At 45.5% G+C, this 20,164-nt stretch overlaps 1 long non-coding RNA gene across 3 annotated transcripts; it reads right to left on the bottom strand.

Annotated features, from left to right (window-relative positions):
• Window positions 1–7,386: 7,386 nt before the first annotated feature.
• LOC140259735 (uncharacterized) lies at window positions 7,387–20,113 on the bottom strand. Of its 3 annotated transcripts, none has more exons than XR_011905434.1 (5): window positions 19,673–20,113; window positions 19,206–19,378; window positions 11,415–11,510; window positions 10,739–10,857; window positions 7,387–9,472 (listed from the first exon to the last, which is right to left on the bottom strand). It is a non-coding gene; the product is annotated as an uncharacterized lncRNA (long non-coding RNA). The 3 variants fall into 3 exon arrangements; XR_011905435.1 differs by having other exon boundaries at window positions 19,714–20,113; XR_011905436.1 differs by having other exon boundaries at window positions 19,756–20,113.
• Window positions 20,114–20,164: the final 51 nt, after the last annotated feature.

The following is a 20,164-nucleotide window of genomic DNA, read 5'->3' as shown; positions in this document are numbered from 1 at the left end:
TATAGACACACCCACATTTATAGACACACCCCCACATTTATAGACACACCCACATTTATAGACACACCCCCACATTTATAGACACCCCCCCACATTTATAGACACACCCCCACAATTATAGACACACCCACATTTATAGACACCCCCACATTTATAGACACACCCCCCCACTTATAGACACCCCCCCACATTTATAGACACATCCCCACATTTATAGACACCCCCCACATTTATAGGACACACCCCCACATTTATAGACACACCCTCATTTATAGACACACCCACGTTTATAGACACGCCCACATTTATAGACACACCCCCACATTTATAGACACCCCCACATTTATAGACACACCCCCACATTTATAGACACCCCCACATTTATAGACACCCCCACATTTACAGACACCACCACATTTATAGACACCCCCACATTTATAGACACAACTCCACATTTATAGACACAGCCCCACATTTATGGACACACCCCCACAATTATAGACACCCCCACATTTATAGACACACCCCCATTTATAGACACACCCTCACATTTATAGACACACCCACATTTATAGACACACCCCCATTTATAGACACACCCACATTTATAGACACACCCTCACATTTATAGAAACACCCCCATTTATAGACGCACCCCCACATTTATAGACACCCCCACATTTATAGACACCCCCACATTTATAGACACCCCCACATTTACAGACACCACCACATTTATAGACACCCCCACATTTATAGACACAACTCCACATTTATAGACACAGCCCCACATTTATGGACACACCCCCACAATTATAGACACACCCACATTTATAGACACACCCCCACATTTATAGACACACCCACATTTATAGACACACCCCCACATTTATAGACACCCCCCCACATTTATAGACACGCCCCCACATTTTATAGACACACCCACATTTATAGACACGCCCACATTTATAGACACACCCCCACATTTATAGACACACCCACATTTATAGACACACCTTCATTTATAGACACACCCCCACATTTATAGACACATCCCCACATTTATAGACACCCCCACATTTATAGACACACCCCCCCATTTATAGACACCCCCCCACATTTATAGACACACCCTCGTTTATAGACACACCCACGTTTATAGACACGCCCACATTTATAGACACACCCCCACATTTATAGACACCCCCACATTTATAGACACACCCCCACATTTATAGACACCCCCACATTTATAGACACCCCCACATTTACAGACACCACCACATTTATAGACACCCCCACATTTATAGACACAACTCCACATTTATAGACACAGCCCCCACATTTATGGACACACCCCCACAATTATAGACACACCCACATTTATAGACACACCCCCACATTTTTAGACACACCCACATTTATGGACACACCCCAACATTTATAGACACCCCCCCACATTTATAGACACGCCCCCTCATTTTATAGACACACCCACATTTATAGACACGCCCACATTTACAGACGCACCCCCACATTTATAGACACACCCACATTTATAGACACACCACCATTTATAGACACATCCACATTTATAGACACACCCCCACATTTATAGACACATCCCCACATTTATAGACACCCCCACATTTATAGACACACACCCCCATTTATAGACACCCCCCCACACTTATAGACAAACACACAGACACACACACACTTATAGACACACACACTCTTACAGACACACACACACTTATAGACGCACACACACACTTATAGACACACACCCACACTTATAGACACACACACACTTGTAGACACACACACATTTATAGACGCACACACACACTTATAGACACACACGCACTTATAGACACACACACACACTTGTAGACACACACACACATTTATAGACACACACGCACTTATAGACACACACACACACTTGTAGACACACACACATTTATAGACACACACACACATTTATAGACACACAAACACTTATAGACACACACACACTTGTAGACACACACACATTTATAGACACACACACACTTATAGACACACACGCACTTATAGACACACGCACACACTTATAGACGCACACACACATTTATAGACACAAACACACATTTATAGACACACACACACTTATAGACACACACACATTTATAGACACACACACACTTATAGACACACACACACACTTATAGACACACACACACTTCTAGACACACACACACACTTATAGACACACACACACTTATAGACACACACACACACATTTATAGACACACACATTTATAGACACCCCCACATTTATAGACACACCCACATTTATAGACACACACACACACTTATAGACACACAAACACTTATAGACACACCCACACACTTATAGACACACACACACACTTATAGACACACACACACTTATAGAAACACACAAACACTTATAGACACACACACACACTTATAGACAGACAAACACTTATAGACACACCCACACACTTATAGACACACACACACACTTATAGACACACACACACATTTATAGACACACACACACATTTATAGACACACACACACACTTATAGACACACAAACACTTATAGACACACCCACACACTTATAGACACACACACACACTTATAGACACACACACATTTATAGACACACGCCCACATTTATAGACACACCCACATTTATAGACACAACTCCACATTTATAGACACAGCCCCACATTTATGGACACACCCCCACAATTATAGACACACCCACATTTATAGACACACCCCCACATTTATAGACACAACCACATTTATAGACACAGCCCACATTTATAGACACACCACCACATTTATAGACACACCCCCATTTATAGACACACACCCCCATTTATAGACACACACCCCCATTTATAGACACACTCACACAGATACACACACACACAGATACACACACAGATACACACGCACAGATACACACACAGATAGATACGCACACAGATATATACACACACACAGATACACACACACAGATACACACACACACAGATACACAGGCACAGATACACACGCACAGATACACACGCACAGATACACACACAGATAGATACGCACACAGATATATACACACACAGATATATACACACACACAGATAAACACACACACAGATAAACACACACACAGATACACACACACAGATATACACACACACAGATATACACACACATACAAATACACACACAGATACATAAACACACAGATATACACACACAGATATACACGCGTACAGATATTCACGCGCACAGATATTCACGTGCACAGAAATACATGCACACAAATATATACGCGCACAGATATACACACACACAGATATACACACACACAGATATACACACGCACACAGATACACACGCACACACATACACACGCACACAGATATACACGCACACAGATATACACGCACACAGATATACACACACAGATATATACACACACAGATATACACACACAGATATACACACACACAGATATACACACACACAGATATACACACACACAGATATGCACACAGATATATACACACACAGATATATACACACAGATATACCCACACAGATATATACACACACAGATATATACACACACAGATATATACGCACACAGATATATACGCACACAGATATATACGCACACAGACATATACGCACACAGATATACCCACACAGATATATTCACACACAGATATATTCACACAGATATATAAACACACGGATATACACACACAGATATACACACACACAGATATGTACACACACAGATATGTACACACACAGATATAAACGCACACAGATATATACGCACACAGATATATACACACAGATATATACGCACACAGATATACACACACAGATATACACACAGATATATAAACACACAGATATATAAACACACAGATATACACACACACAGATATACTCACACACAGATATATACACACAGATATATACGCACACAGATATATACGCACACAGATATACACACACAGATATACACACACAGATATACAAACACACAGATATAAACACACACAGATATACACACCCCCACGTTTATAAACACCCCCACATTTATAGACACACCCCCACATTTATAGACACCCCCACATTTATAGACACCCACCCACATTTATAGACACCCCCACTTTTATAGACACCCCCACATTTATAGACACGCCCACACATTTATAAACACGCCCACACACTTATAAACACGCCCACACACTTATAGACACGCCCACACACTTATAGACACACACACACTTATAGACACACACACACATTTATAGACACGCCCAGATTTATAGACACACCCCCACATTTATAGACACACCCCCACATTTATAGACACACCCCCACATTTATAGACACCCCCACATTTATAGACACCCCCACATTTATAGACGCACCCACATTTATAGACACCCCCACATTTATAGACACGCCCCCATTTATAGACACACGCACACAGATACACACGCACAGATACACACGCACAGATACACACACAGATAGATACGCACACAGATATACACACACAGATATACACACACACAGATATACACACACACAGATATACACACACACAGATATACACACACACAGATATACACACAGATATATACGCACACAGATATATACACACAGATATATACGCACACAGATATACCCACACAGATATATACACACACAGATATATACACACACAGATATATACGCACACAGATATATACGCACACGGATATACACACAAAGATATACACACACAGATATACAAGCACAGATAGAAACACAGATATTCACACACACAGATATATACCCAAAGATATACATACACAGATATACACACAAGCACACATACACACAGATACGCACACACACAGATACACACACACAGATATACACACACACAGAAATACATACACAGATATATACACACACAGATATACACACACAGATACAAACACACAGATATACACACACATATACAAATACAGATATACACAAACAGATATGTACACATACAGATACATACACACACAGACATACACACACAGATATATACACATACAGATATATACACACAAATACATACACATACACTGATACACACAAAGATATATTCAAACACAGAAATACACGCAGAGATAGACACAGATACACACACAGATATACACACACAGATATACACACACAGATTATACAGACACAGATATATAGAAACACAGATATATACACGCTCAGATATACACGCACACAATTATACACACACACAGATATACACGCAGATATAAACACACACAGATATAAACACACACAGATATAAACACACACAGATATATACTCACACAGACATGCACACACTGATACACACACATATATGCACACAGATACACACACACAGACATTCACACACAGATATACACACACAAAGACATACACACACAATGACATACACACAGACATACACACGCAGATACACACACGCAGATATACACACACGCAGATATACACACACAGATATACTCAGATATATACACACAGAGACATACACACAGATATACACACACAGAGATATATACACACACAGATATATACACATACAGATGTACACGCACTGATATACACACACGTAGATATAGACACACACAGATATATAGAAACAGATACACACACACAGATACACACACAGATATAGTCTCACGCAGATATATTCACACGCAGATATACACACACGCAGATATTTAGAAACAGATACACACACACAGATGCACACACACTGATATAGTCTCACGCAGATATATTCACATGCAGATATACTCACACGCAGATATACACACATGCAGATATATAGAAACAGATACACACACACAGATACACACACACAGATATAATCTCACGCAGATATATTCACATGCAGATATACACACACGCAGATATACACACGCAGATATACACACACGCAGATATACACACACGCAGATATATAGAAACAGATACACACACACAGATATAGTCTCACGCAGATATATTCACACGCAGGTATACTCACACGCAGACATACACACACGCAGATATATAGAAACAGATACACACACACAGATACACACACACAGATATAGTCTCACGCAGATATATTCACATGCAGATATACACACACGCAGATATACACACATGCAGATATATAGAAACAGATACACACACACAGATACACACACGCAGATAAATTCCCACGCAGATATATTCCCATGCTGATATATTCCCACGCAGATATACTCACACGCAGATATACACACACGCAGATATACACACACGCAGATACACACACACAGATACACACACACAGATATAGTCTCACGCAGATATATTCACACGCAGATATACACACACGCAGATATACTCCCACGCAGATGTATAGAAACAGATACTCCCACGCAGATGTATAGAAACAGATACTCCCACGCAGATGTATAGAAACAGATACTCCCACGCAGATGTATAGAAACAGATACTCCCACGCAGATGTATAGAAACAGATACTCCCACGCAGATGTATAGAAACAGATACTCCCACGCAGATGTATAGAAACAGATACTCCCACGCAGATGTATAGAAACAGATACTCCCACGCAGATGTATAGAAACAGATACTCCCACGCAGATGTATAGAAACAGATACTCCCACGCAGATGTATAGAAACAGATACTCCCACGCAGATGTATAGAAACAGATACTCCCACGCAGATGTATAGAAACAGATACTCCCACGCAGATGTATAGAAACAGATACTCCCACGCAGATGTATAGAAACAGATACTCCCACGCAGATGTATAGAAACAGATACTCCCACGCAGATGTATAGAAACAGATACTCCCACGCAGATGTATAGAAACAGATACTCCCACGCAGATGTATAGAAACAGATACTCCCACGCAGATGTATAGAAACAGATACTCCCACGCAGATATACTCCCACGCAGATATACTCCCACGCAGATATACTCCCACGCAGATATACTCCCACGCAGATATACTCCCACGCAGATATACTCCCACGCAGATATACTCCCACGCAGATATACACACACACGCAGATATACACACACACGCAGATATACACACACACGCAGATATACACACACACGCAGATATACACACACACAGTGTGTTGCAGAACTTCTTTCTTCTTCCTTATGGTTTCATGATTTCCTTGACTTTTCCAGAATGAAAGATATTTTACTGAGAATCCTCACGTTTTTGTAGATCTTTATTGAAACTTTTTAGGTGTTTAATTTCCAAACCCATCCTGTCGCTTTTATTCCCATACCACTGGCACAAGTATCTCCGTACAGAGCAAAAAGAAATAGAAGCAGTCTTAGAAAACACCATAACAGAAAAGCCCAGAACAACAGATGATTGAGGAACTTTTTATTACTTTTGGTTCATTCAAGGCTAGCTTAACCTAGGAAGTGTTAAGTCTCCCAAGGCAGAAGCTGGATGGTCTCCAATCCAGTCCATTTTCTAAGGTATTTATCCCCAAGCTGCCCACACTTAGTTGAGATCTTAGTTTTGCAGAGCCTTGGATTCGCCTGTGCCCCTGGGAGACCTCTTAGACTTCTATTCTAATGATCACAGCCTGACCCTTGGGACCTCCTGGCCTTCTTCCTCAGGCCCCCAGTCATAACTTGAAGTTATTTCCCACGGTGTCATGAGACAGTGAGAACAACTTCACATCGCCGGGTCACCTGGTGGCAGAATGCAAACAATGGGGTCCAGCAGCCAATGGGATGATCCTACAGCACACAATGGGACGATCCTACAGCACGCCATGGGGTCCTGCAGCCCATGGGATGATCCTACAGCACACAGTGGGGTCCTGCAGCCCATGGGATGATCCTACAGCACACAGTGGGGTCTGTGGTGCACAATGGGGTCCAGCAGCCAATGGGATGATCCTGCAGCCAATTGGTGACTGGTGTTTCATTGTGCACACAGATGCTGAGCTGACACACATGGATGCGGAGCGGCAACAATCTGGACTCAGTGGAGGAATCCAACGTGCAGCATGTGAGGATGGAAAGCAGGGAGGATTAATAAAGGCATCAGCACTGCAATAGGAACAACAGGATGGATATGGGGTATAAGGGATGGTTAATAAAGGCACCAACACACAACAAGAACAGCATAGGGACAAAACGCCATCCAGCTATGGGATATAAGGCCATTATACAGACACACACCGACACACACACCGACACACACACCGACACACACACCGACACACACACCGACACACACACACCGACACACACACACCGACACACACACACCGACACACACACACCGACACACACACCGACACATACACACAGACACACACACACAGACACACACACACAGACACACACACACACACAGGTCTCTATGGGGTTTAATGGAGGCCTATGGGGTCTTATGGGGTGTCTATGGGGTCCTATGGAGTTCAAAAGGGTCTTATGGGGTCCTATGGGGTCCAAATGGGGCCTATGGGGTCTCTATGGGGTTCAAATGGGTCCTATGGGGTCTCTATGTAGTCCTTTTGGGTCTCTATGGGGTTTAATGGGGGCCAGTGAGGTCTTATGGGGTATATGCACACATATATACACACACATATACACACACACATCATGGCCCATAAATATCCCAGAAGACCCCATTAAACCCCATAAGGACCCCATAACATCCCATAGGCCCTTATTAAACCCCCATAGGGATCCCATAAGACCCCATTAAACCCCATCGGACACCCAAAGGCCCCATTAAACCCCATAGAGACCCCATAAAGGCCCCAAATGATCCCATAAAACCCCATAGCCCCCATTAAACCCCATAGTGACCATAGAGGACATTAATAGCAGCAGTCTGAATCTCCCTTTGCATTGCAGCCCTATTAACAGCAATGGGAGCTACAACAGCGCCGCCTTGTGGACACAACGCAAAACTGCAATGGAGGAGCAACAGCAGCAATAAAGAACTGAATGGAGCCATGGGGGAACAGAAACGAACTTGGGGGGCAGAATGTGATGGCGGCACTTATGGGGCACGACACACAGGCTGGACTTGGGGGGCAGAAAGAGATGGCAGCACTTGGGGGGCAAAAGGCAATGGCTGCATTTGGGGGCAGCAAGAAGGGCACTGCAATAAGAATTAAGCACTGAAGTGCATAAATGAGCTCTGGAACGTTAACTTGGGTCTCAGTATGGAACAGATCCAACACAGTCAGTGTGTGCTGCTCTTATCTGCTGGGCAGGCAATTCCCGGCCAGCAAAGTTGAGTTCCGAGGCGTTCCAGGCAATGCAGGTTTCTGTTCCTCGCTGTTCTCATCAGGAGCTGCGCATCTCTCAGGGCTCTGCTGGCACCTGTTGGACACGACATGGCAATGAAGGCACTACCCACATGTGCAGGTGCCACACTGTGAACATGACACTAACTGTGATGGAAGGGAGCAGTAGGATAGAATTCATGCTATTAGGGATAGAAGTAATGCTATTGCTAAGGGTAGAGGTGCAGTTACTTTACAAGTGGTATTTTGCACTAGGATTAGAATTAAGGTTACTTAAAAAAAAACAAAGGGTTCTACTTACACATACTCTGCAGACAAATGCAGTTATTACTAGAGCTCCCATTAAGGTGCAGCTTCAGGCCAACATTAACATGAACGCTGCCTCCCAACAAATCCCAGAGAGCCAAAGGCAAATGGAAGCAGAACGCCCACAGAAAGCCCCAAAAAAAGAAAAGAAAAGCAAGCAGCCAACAGTAACACAAGGGCAAAAACAAGAGAACAGCCAAGGGAAAGCACAAGGGAAAGGCAGGGCAAAGAGAGCGTGGTATGAAACACCAAGAACAGAGGCCAAAGGGAAACACCAAAAGAACACTGCAGGAACACTAAACGGGGGGGCACGGCCCAAGAGAACATTGCAGGGAACATCAAGATGGAATGCAAGGCCAAAAGGGCACCACAGGGAACAATAAAACAAACAGCAAGGTATAAAAGGGCACTGCAGAGAACATTGAAAAAGAGGGCAAGACCCAAAAGGGCACTGCAGGGAACATCAAGATAGGAGACAAAGCCCAAAAGGGCACTGCAAGGAACATTAAAACAGAGCACAAGGCCCAAAAGGGCACTGCAAAGAACATAAACGTGGGGACAAGGCCCAAAAGGGCACTGCAAGAAACATTAACGTGAGGACAAGGCCCAAAAGGGCACTGCACAGAACAATAAAACACAGGGCAAGGCCCAAAAGGACACTGCAGGGAACACTGAGATGGAGAGCATGGCCTCCAAGGCTGCAGTGAACAATATAATGGGATGTAAGGCACCAAAGAAAGCTGCAAGGGACTCTGATATGGGAGGGAAGGCCCAAGAGAACACAGGAGGGAACACCAAAACAGAAAACAAACCCAACAGAATGCTGAACAGAACAGCAAAACTGAAAGCAAAGAGAACACTGCAGGAAATACATGAGCAATGACAGAGTGCAAAGGCAAACAGAATGCAGAAGGACGAGAGCAAACAGCCCGTAGGGCACCCCAGAGTGCAGAAATGAGCTCTGGAACATTACCTTGGGTCTCAGTAGGGAACAGATAAAACACAGTCAGTGTGTGCTGCTCTTACTTGCTCTTACCTGCTGGGCTGAGAGTTACCGGTCAGCAAAGCTGGTTCTGCAGTGTTCCAGGCAATGCAGGTTTCTGTTCCTCGCTGTTCTCATCAGGAGATGCACATCTCTCAGGGCTCTGCTGGCACCTGTTGGACACAATGCAACAATGAAGGCACTACCCACATGTGCAGGGCAGCACCTTTTGCACAAGCAGGCACTGCAGTGGTCGGGATACCTAAAAATGGCAGAGCTCACAGCCCTGAAACAAAGCAGAAACCAAAGACAAACACTCACCCACAGCCCGCAGGAGGCAAACTCCAGGGAGAAACACCACCCTTACAGCTGCTGACACTTCAATGTGGTCAGGCTGCCCCAGAAATGAGGGCAGCACAGCCCTGACATAAAGAACCCCTCACCCCAATCCAAGGCCCAGAGCTCACCCCACACTCCAAAGGAAGCAGTCCCCAAGGAGAGATACTGCCCTCATGGCTGCCAGCCTTCCAATGCAGCTGTGAGCCCCAACAGGGGCAGATCACAGCCCTGCAATAAGGCAGGAATCACTCACCCCTTCCTGAGGAGCGGGGCTCACCCCACAGAAAACAGTCTGCAAGGAGATATGTGTCCCTTGCAGGTGGCACCCCTTAAATATGGTCACAACCCCCTGAGAAAAACAGAGCTCCCAGTCCCAAAATAAAGGAATCACCTCATTCCAGAGACAAACAGCTCACACTCCCAAGGAAGCAATCAGGTACAGATGCTGCTCCTGCCGCTGCCAGCCCTGAAATGGGGTCAGGATCCACTAAAAAGAGAAAAACACAGCCTTAAAATAAGGAAAGGATCACTCACCCCACTCCATGGCTCACCCCATAAGGAAGGGATCACTCACCCCACCCCACAAGGAAGGGATCACTCACCCCACCCCATATGGAAGGGAACACTCACCCCACCCCATAAGGAAGGGAACACACACCCCACCCCATAAGGAAGGGAACACTCACCCCACCCCACAAGGAAGGGAACACTCACCCCACTCCATGGCTCACCCCCACACTCCTAAGCAATGGAGGGCTATAGGGGGCAATGGGATGATGGGGGGCTATAGGGGGACATTAGCAGCGATTTCATATATCATAAGTAAACCAACAATAGACGACCATCTATTTCATACTCAGTCACACACACTGCCGGCTTCACACTGCACTGAGTCAGAGCTGCAGGCCTTCTTTCAAGCGCTTTGATAGCACTGACTGCAATACACGGTACCTGGCCATAAGCAATAGATGGGAACAGCAGCACGAACACACCGTTATCGTTGCCATGGCTGAGAACAGCAACGAGGCAACAACCTGCAGCTCCTGCTGCGACGCTCCCGGACTTTTCCCTGCGTCCAAACGCTGTTCCACGGTCCGACTGTTGTTCCCCGGGCAGGAACTGCCGGCAGCTTTTCTACCCCAGCCGGAACCAACCGGACCCGGGAGCTCACCCGGCCGGGGGCAGCGACGATCGCTGCGCTTCTACCCCGCGTAGGACGGCTCCGTCCGGCTGACGGGCTGCCCGGATCCCACGCACAAACCGCTCCGCCGATGGAGGCTCCTTGTCTGCTCCCGCGGGGATCGGCTGAGGGAGAACGAACGAGAAACCGCGGGGCGCGCCAAAGGCGGGAGAGAACGCCGCTAAAATAGGAGGTCGCCATTTTGGTCATGCGCAGTAGCGTCACCTCGGCAAGGTGCATTGTGGGATATAACGCGGCAAGAGAATGTCGCCATTTTGATCATGCGCAGAAGCGTCACTTCCGGCAAGGTGCATTATGGGATATAACGCGGCAAAAGAAGGTCGCCATCTTGGTCATGCGCAGTAGCGCCACTTCCGGCAAGGTGCATTATGGGATATAACGCGGCAAAAGAAGATCGCCATCTTGGTCATGCGCAGTAGCGTCACTTCCGACAAGGTGCATTATGGGATACAACGTGGCAAAAGAAGATCGCCATTTTGATCATGCGCAGTAGCGTCACTTCGGGCGAGGTGCATTATGGGATATAACGCGGCAAGAGGAGGTCGCCATGTTGGTCATGCGCAATAGCGTCCCTTTTGAACTTTTGAATTGGATTTTTGATTGGAACTTTTGAATTTGTCCCTTTTGAATTGGAGTTTTGAACTCCAATTCTGGAAGGGCACTGCGCATGCGGGAGTTCCGGAGCCGCAGTACGCTTGCGCCTATTCAGGAACGTAAGAACGCAAGAGTCAGTGTTCGCGCGAATTTAGCAATAGCATTATGCATGCGGGAGTTCCGCAGCCGCACTACGCATGCGTCAACTCCTGAAAGGAAATACTCATCCACTTGCTTTCTCGCCCTTTCCTGAAGCGCAAAACGCTTTCTCCTGTGACGGAGCAGCAGTTGGCACGTTCGCAATGCGGTTGCGGAATCTGATGGAAAACTGGCGTATTTTTACTGCCATTCAGTATTGTGGTTCGGAAAATGGCGCATGCGTATTTTAGTTCCGGAACCAGCGCATGCGTAGTGCTGATCCGGAGTTGGCGCATGCGAATTGGCGTTCCGGAACTACCGCGAAAAGTGGCGCGTGCGCATTAGCGTTTTTGAATCCGCGCGTGCGTAGTGCGTCTCCTGAAATCGCGCATGCGCAGTGCTGTTCCTGAATTGGCGCGAAAACTAGCGCGTGCGTGTTGCGTCCCTGGTACTCGCGCATGCGCATTGTTTTTTCCGATACTGGCGCATGCGTTGTGTTCTTATGCAGATGGCGCGAAAACTCGAATTCGTATTTCCGTTCCTGGCACGTGACTTCGATGTTCGCATCCTGCCGGCTGTGCCGCTGCTTCCCGCGCTGTTCCTCGCGCGCTGATGTCCGGAAATTCGCGTCTACCTGCCGCCGATCCGGAAATAGCCTAAAAACTCGCACTTCCGTGTTGTCGTTCAGACATTGGCGCATGTGCTTTGATGGCCGGAATTTTGCGCATGCCTATTTCTGTTCCTGTGTTTACGCATGCGCCTTCATGAGATTTGCGCGTGCGCATTTTTTTCGGATAGTCGCGCGTGCGTGCTGTCGTTCTGGATCTGGCGCATGCGCTTTGTCACCGGCTGTTTGAGATGGCTGCAGTTTTGCGGTTTGGCCACGCGGTGGCAGCAGTGACCGCGCAAAGGGTCCGTTCGGCTCGTCGCGTTGCTGCGGCGCGGTCCGCCCCGATCCGTTCCGTCCTGCTGACGGAGGCCGAGCACGGAGGCGGTCAGAGAAGTACAGAGGGAAAAGAAAAATAGGAAAACAAACAACAAAAAAAAAAAAAACAGAAAAAATACAACTAAGAGAAACTAGGAAGACTTCCCCGAACCCGGAAAACCTGTGCTAAGTGCTTGTGAATATCTGCAAAGAATGAATCACCCCACTGAAAAAAAGAATGAATCATCTCATTGATATTGTCGTCCTTTTTGTTTTTTCCTCGCAGTGTCTGGGGTGATGAACATTGATCGTATCGATTGGACAGATGCATGCAGTGAAGCCATGGATGGTTTGGAACGATTAAGAGAGCAAAGCATCTAGACAGCAAGTGATGCAGCTCAGGATCGTAGAGAACTGAAGCTGTAAGCACCAAGCTCCTAAGCTCCAGACAAACCAACCAACCCTAACCTTTTTTTAATCTTTCCCTTTATTCTTATTTCTCTGCTCTTCTTTTTCTCATCCCTTCTCTTCACTTTGCTCCCTGCTCCTCCACCACCAACCCCCAGCCCAACCCCTCTCTCCTCCTCTCCCTTTTCCTTCCCTTCCCTAACTCTATCCCAACCCTACCCCTACTCTAACAGTAACCCCAACCCTGCCCCCCCCATCCCCAACCACCATAAATCCAATGACAGCAGCCAATTATCACAAAATGGAATTCAGAGTTTTATTTCCAAAAAAGCAACATAGTGTTGAAAAAAATTCAGGTTCAATTAGTTTTCCTCTGATTTGCGCGGCTACAAAAATAGATTCTACTCAAATCCATGAAACCAGCTAACAGGACCACCGCAAACAAATATCAAAGTTACTCATTCAGATACCACATACAGCAGTCACAGGAATCTAGCATATATTATTTCGTGTTTGGTTTTTTGTTAAATCAATTTATAAAACGTTTGTTAAGACAGAAACAACCAAATGATTTTTAAAAATGGTACAAAAAATAATTTTATACCAGTTGGAGGTAACAGTGCGCATTAAAATCCTGCACCAATGCAGTAGTATTTATAATTTAAAACCCAGTCCAGTAGAAAAGAGAAATGTGCAAATGTTTAAAAGTTAGATGTAGTCAGAGGCTTGTGGTGCATTAGACCTGGCAACCCACTTCTATCCTAATTCAAGGCAGGTTCCAAGAGATGTCGAAGGAGGCACTAAAAAGGCAGGCCAAGGCAGGCATGCATATGCATGCAAATTGCAGCTCAATAGCCTGCGACGCAGGGAACACTGATGTGCTCTCCCCAGGGACAGTTTGCCTAATCAGTAGTAGTATGGCACGCAATCCAGTCCCAGGAAAGTCCTCGATGAATTCTGGTCAGTCTGCTGTGGGATATAAGAATGCAAAAGCCATTTAGGAAACACAATTTTAAAGTTAATGAAACTAGTATTTGGCCTCTTTGATGTGTATCACTGTGTCACTTATAAGAACTCATACCAGGCCCAGAAGCTCCAAGAATATGTATATTTGCACACAAGCTCCTATGATAGATGTGAAATTATTCTTAATGACTGTTCTGCATAATAACTTTCCCTCTCCCTGTCTCTATCTTCTGCACATGGGTTTTCATAATTAATACAGACTCATGTTGCTGTTGTCACTATTCAAACAATTTCTCAAGCACAGAGGAAGGGAAGAAGAGCATCCTGTGCATTCTGTTTTGCTTAGTGAAGGCATCCACTTACTTGAGAGTCCTTACTAAGTCTCAACAGATTATTGCTGCAAGCTCTGGCTGCCATTCATGCTTGTTTCCTGTTAAGAGTCATGAAGGAGCCTTCAAAGGCTCTTTATTCATTTAAAACTGATCCAGCATATTTATGCACGTGGTACATAAGGTGCTGAACAGTGGTACTACAACACACAGCCAACAGATTCTCATTCAGACCACAGTTCTGCACTATTGCAAACCATTTATATAAGCTGAATGTTATCATTTTTGTGCTTTTCCTTTTGCTACTTCAGTTGGCCAGAAATAACTTTAGCCTCACCTACCTTCTCCATTACTTAATCTATGTCCTATTGGTCTTCTTGCCAAATTTCTTTCTGCATAGCTCCTGCAATGACACAGTACAAGTTCTGTTACTGCAATGTAGTACGAAGACATTCTCTCCCAGCTGCCGACAGAAAACCAGGATTGAGTAGTGTCCAGAGGAAGTGCACAGAGCAGAGCATGTCAGTCAGTCACTTATCCTTACGCACCAGCAGTTACCAATCCCACCAAGCTTCCTGCATCCGTTGCAAACAGTAGTCCTTTGTCTACATTTCTGTAGCCCCTGGCACCTGAACATCAGTATTCTAAGGATACAAGATAAAGCCCCGCCACCCATGGTGGTAGTTCAGCTCTACTGTACAGACAGAATGGGAGCAGAGATACTGAATATGTCCAAGTGACAAGTGTCAAGCCAGGATTAAAACTCCAAAGTCCCATCCTCGGCCAACTAAGCCCATGTGGCCTGACCTTAGATCAGTATGGGTTGACACAAATAGAAACCTGTATGCGAATAGTCAGAGTCCTGTTCCTTTGGGATGTGGGAATGTGATCTCTCCTGCTTTTCGGAGAGAAAGAGACAAAACATTATTCATTAAAAAAAAAAAAAAAAAAGTACTGGGACAACATGTGAAAGAGAACCAGCATCTCTCATACTCTTCTTCCCTTTGACAGTCCATAGGACACACACATGAACAGGCTCTAGCACAAGGAGCTCGCTCTACCATCTTTTGTTGGGCACTGCCCTACTGCCACTAGAAATGCCCTCCCTTGTCATCCCCACCCTTAGAAACAGAAGTTGGTAGATACTTACCCTCCTTACCCTCTTCCTCCCTCCAGTGTACTTTGGATCTCCTTCAGGACTTCTGGAAATTGCAAGAAGTTAAAACAGTAAGCTAAGGCAGCAGTGATCTGCTTTCAAGGCAGCAGACCAGCTGCATCCCACCTCCCAGCAGAGAAGCCTTTAAAACATGCTTCCTTTCACAGAAGGTCAAGCCTTATATTATCATTCCCCTTTAGTAGTACGGTCTTTTACTGAACAGGCTGGCATAAATGACTGAAGTAGTCACGTGTTAGATGAAGCGTTGCCAGCAGTGGTGTACATGAGAACTAAAAGAAGCAGTTGGTTCTGGCTGTCATTTCACACAAGCCGTACAGGAAAGTAAAGGTCTGTCTCTTAACACTGTGGTGAATGCAGCTATGTGGAAGAACTCTTGCCTTAAAGGCATGACTATCAGCCCAACCCTTATTAATTAATGGGGAAAAATCAGCAGTATTTCTACCAGTCTTGCATAGTTGCAGATCACTTGGGATTGAATGCTGTAACACAAAATCCCCAGCAACTTTCTTTTCCTGCCAAGAAAGGCAGATGCCCTCATTTTACCAAGATTTCATCTCACTCACTTTCATCATTGAGTAAGGCATAATCCATCAGCCTCCCAGAATTCCATTCTAAAAAGTAAAATAAAAATTAAAAAAAAATAAAAATTAAAAAATAAATAATAATTAGAAAAAAAAAAACAGAAAACAAAAAAAGTTGAAAAAAAGCTTTGATACAAAGCTATTTCTCCTTCCTTGTATGGAAACCATCAGGTCACAGCTTGAACCAGTGACTGAATGCCTGGTGAATGGGCATAGCCAACCCTGCAAGTACAGGTAGAAGCAATTCACCTGTGGGACCAGAAAGGGTGGACCCTGGGTCTGCACCTCCCTAAGCTCATTTAAAGGCTGGCAGTCTCGAGGGAAGAATCTCTACTCAGAGATCACTTCCTATGGGGTATCTGGTGAGCCCTGATCCTCAAAAAGGGATAAGCAATTTCTTCCTTATTTCTGGATTGCAACTGCTACCTTTCACAGGTGATCTGAAACTGGATTAAAGTATCTATATCTGCTACCACTCATGCTTACATTCCTACAATAGGACGGTTTTGTTTTTTTCCCTTATGAAGTACCTGTTGACTGTACTGAATGGTTCACAACTCTCACATATGGACATGTTTTTTTTTCCAGCAAGACTATTCGGCTAACAAAACACACAACCTGTAATTTCAGATTTATCTTCTTACAGTCTCTTCCAGCAAAAGCTACATTCTATCCTTTCCGGGAGGCTTCCCTAGTTTATCTTCTAACTTTCCCTTTTCTTAAGGAGAAAATAACATCTTTCCCATTGCTACAGTACTAGAAGCATTTACACATCATCATGCTATCCTGAGTACAATAATTTATGCTTACCATCTTCTCCATAGTCACCTGAACTCCTTCCTGAAACCCTGGGAAAGAAAAGGTGACAAAACAAACACTGACTCAGAGACAGCAGGTGCAGAGAATTCATGATTCCTCTTGGCAGCTACAAGAAATTCCACTACACATTAACTAAACGTCTTGTTAATCAAGAATGTAGTGAGGGCTTGATTATTCGTTGGTGATAAAGAATTCTATGGACCCAAGAGAACCTAAATAGTTTACCATTATTTACTGAAGCTCTGAGAGGCAGAACACACTATTCTCTCAAAGCAATAATTTAACTTCTTCAGCAACAAACAGTCCCCCAGGCCTCCAAGAATCAGGTGTCAGTCTGATATTGTTGGAAAACAAGTAACGCAAGCTAGAGGTTAGAGTTTATGACTGTAGCTTAGGGATACCAATCCCAATGCCTTACTGCTTTGCCCCAGCAGCTGTGAGGTCTTATGGGGTATATACACACACATATACACACACATACATCATGGCCCATAAATATCCCAGAAGATCCCATTAAACCCCATAAGGACCCCATAACATCCCATAGGCCCTTATTAAACCCCCATAGGGATCCCATAAGACCCCATTAAACCCCATCGGACACCCAAAGGCCCCATTAAACCCCATAGAGACCCCATAAAGGCCCCAAATGATCTCATAAAACCCCATAGACCCCATTAAACCCCATAGTAACCATAGAGGACATTAATAGCAGTAGTCTGAATCTCCCTTTGCATTGCAGCCCTATTAACAGCAATGGGAGCTACAACAGCGCCGCCTTGTGGACACAACGCAAAACTGCAATGGAGGAGCAACAGCAGCAATAAAGAACTGAATGGAGCCATGGGGGAACAGAAACGAACTTGGGGGGCAGAACGTGATGGCGGCACTTATGGGGTGCAACGCATAGGCTGTACTTGGGGGGCAGAGAGAGATGGCAGCACTTGTTGGGGCAAAAGGCAATGGCTGCATTTGGGGGCAGCAAGAAGGGCACTGCAATAAGAATTAAGCACTGAAGTGCAGAAATGAGCTCCGGAACATTACCTTGGGTCTCAGTATGGAACAGATCCAACACAGTCAGTGTGTGCTGCTCTTATCTGCTGGGCAGGCAATTCCCGGCCAGCAAAGTTGAGTTCCGAGGCGTTCCAGGCAATGCAGGTTTCTGTTCCTCGCTGTTCTCATCAGGAGCCGCGCATCTCTCGGGGCTCTGCTGGCACCTGTTGGACACATGATGGGGGGCTATAGGAGGCAATGGGGTGATGGGGGGCTATAGGGGGCTATAGTGGATAATGGGGAGATGGGGGTTATAGGGGGCTATAGGGGGCAATGGGATGATGGGGGGCTATAGGGGGCTATTAGCAGCAATTTTATATATCATAAGTAAACCAAAAATAGACGACCATCTATTTCATACTCTCAGTCACACACACTGCCGGCTTCACACTGCACTGAGTCAGAGCTGCAGGCCTTCTTTCAAGCGCTTTGATAGCACTGACTGCAATACACGGTACCTGGCCATAAGCAATAGATGGGAACAGCAGCACGAACACACCGTTATTGTTGCCATGGCTGAGAACAGCAATGAGGCAACAACCTGCAGCTCCTGCTGCGACGCTCCCGGACTTTTCCCTGCGTCCAAACGCTGTTCCACGGTCCGACTGTTGTTCCCCGCGTACAACTGACGGGTCCCTGGGCAGGAACTGCCGGCAGCGTTTCTACCCCAGCCGGAACCAACCGGACCCGGGAGCTCACCCGGCCGGGGGCAGCGACGATCGCTGCGCTTCTACCCCGCGTAGGACGGCTCCGTCCGGCTGACGGGCTGCCCGGATCCCACGCACAAACCGCTCCGCCGATGGAGGCTCCTTGTCTGCTCCCGCGGGGTTCGGCGGAGGAAGAACGAACGAGAAACCGCGGAGCGCGCCAAAGGCGGAAAAGAACGCCGCTAAAATAGGAGGTCGCCATTTTGGTCATGCGCAGTAGCGCTTTTCCGCCGCCATTTTGGA

Source organism: Excalfactoria chinensis, chromosome 16 (assembly GCF_039878825.1).
Source record: "Excalfactoria chinensis isolate bCotChi1 chromosome 16, bCotChi1.hap2, whole genome shotgun sequence".
Taxonomy (NCBI): Eukaryota; Metazoa; Chordata; class Aves; order Galliformes; family Phasianidae; genus Excalfactoria; species Excalfactoria chinensis.
The sequence above is the reverse complement of the archived record's forward strand: the minus strand, read 5'-3'. Positions and strand labels throughout refer to the sequence as shown.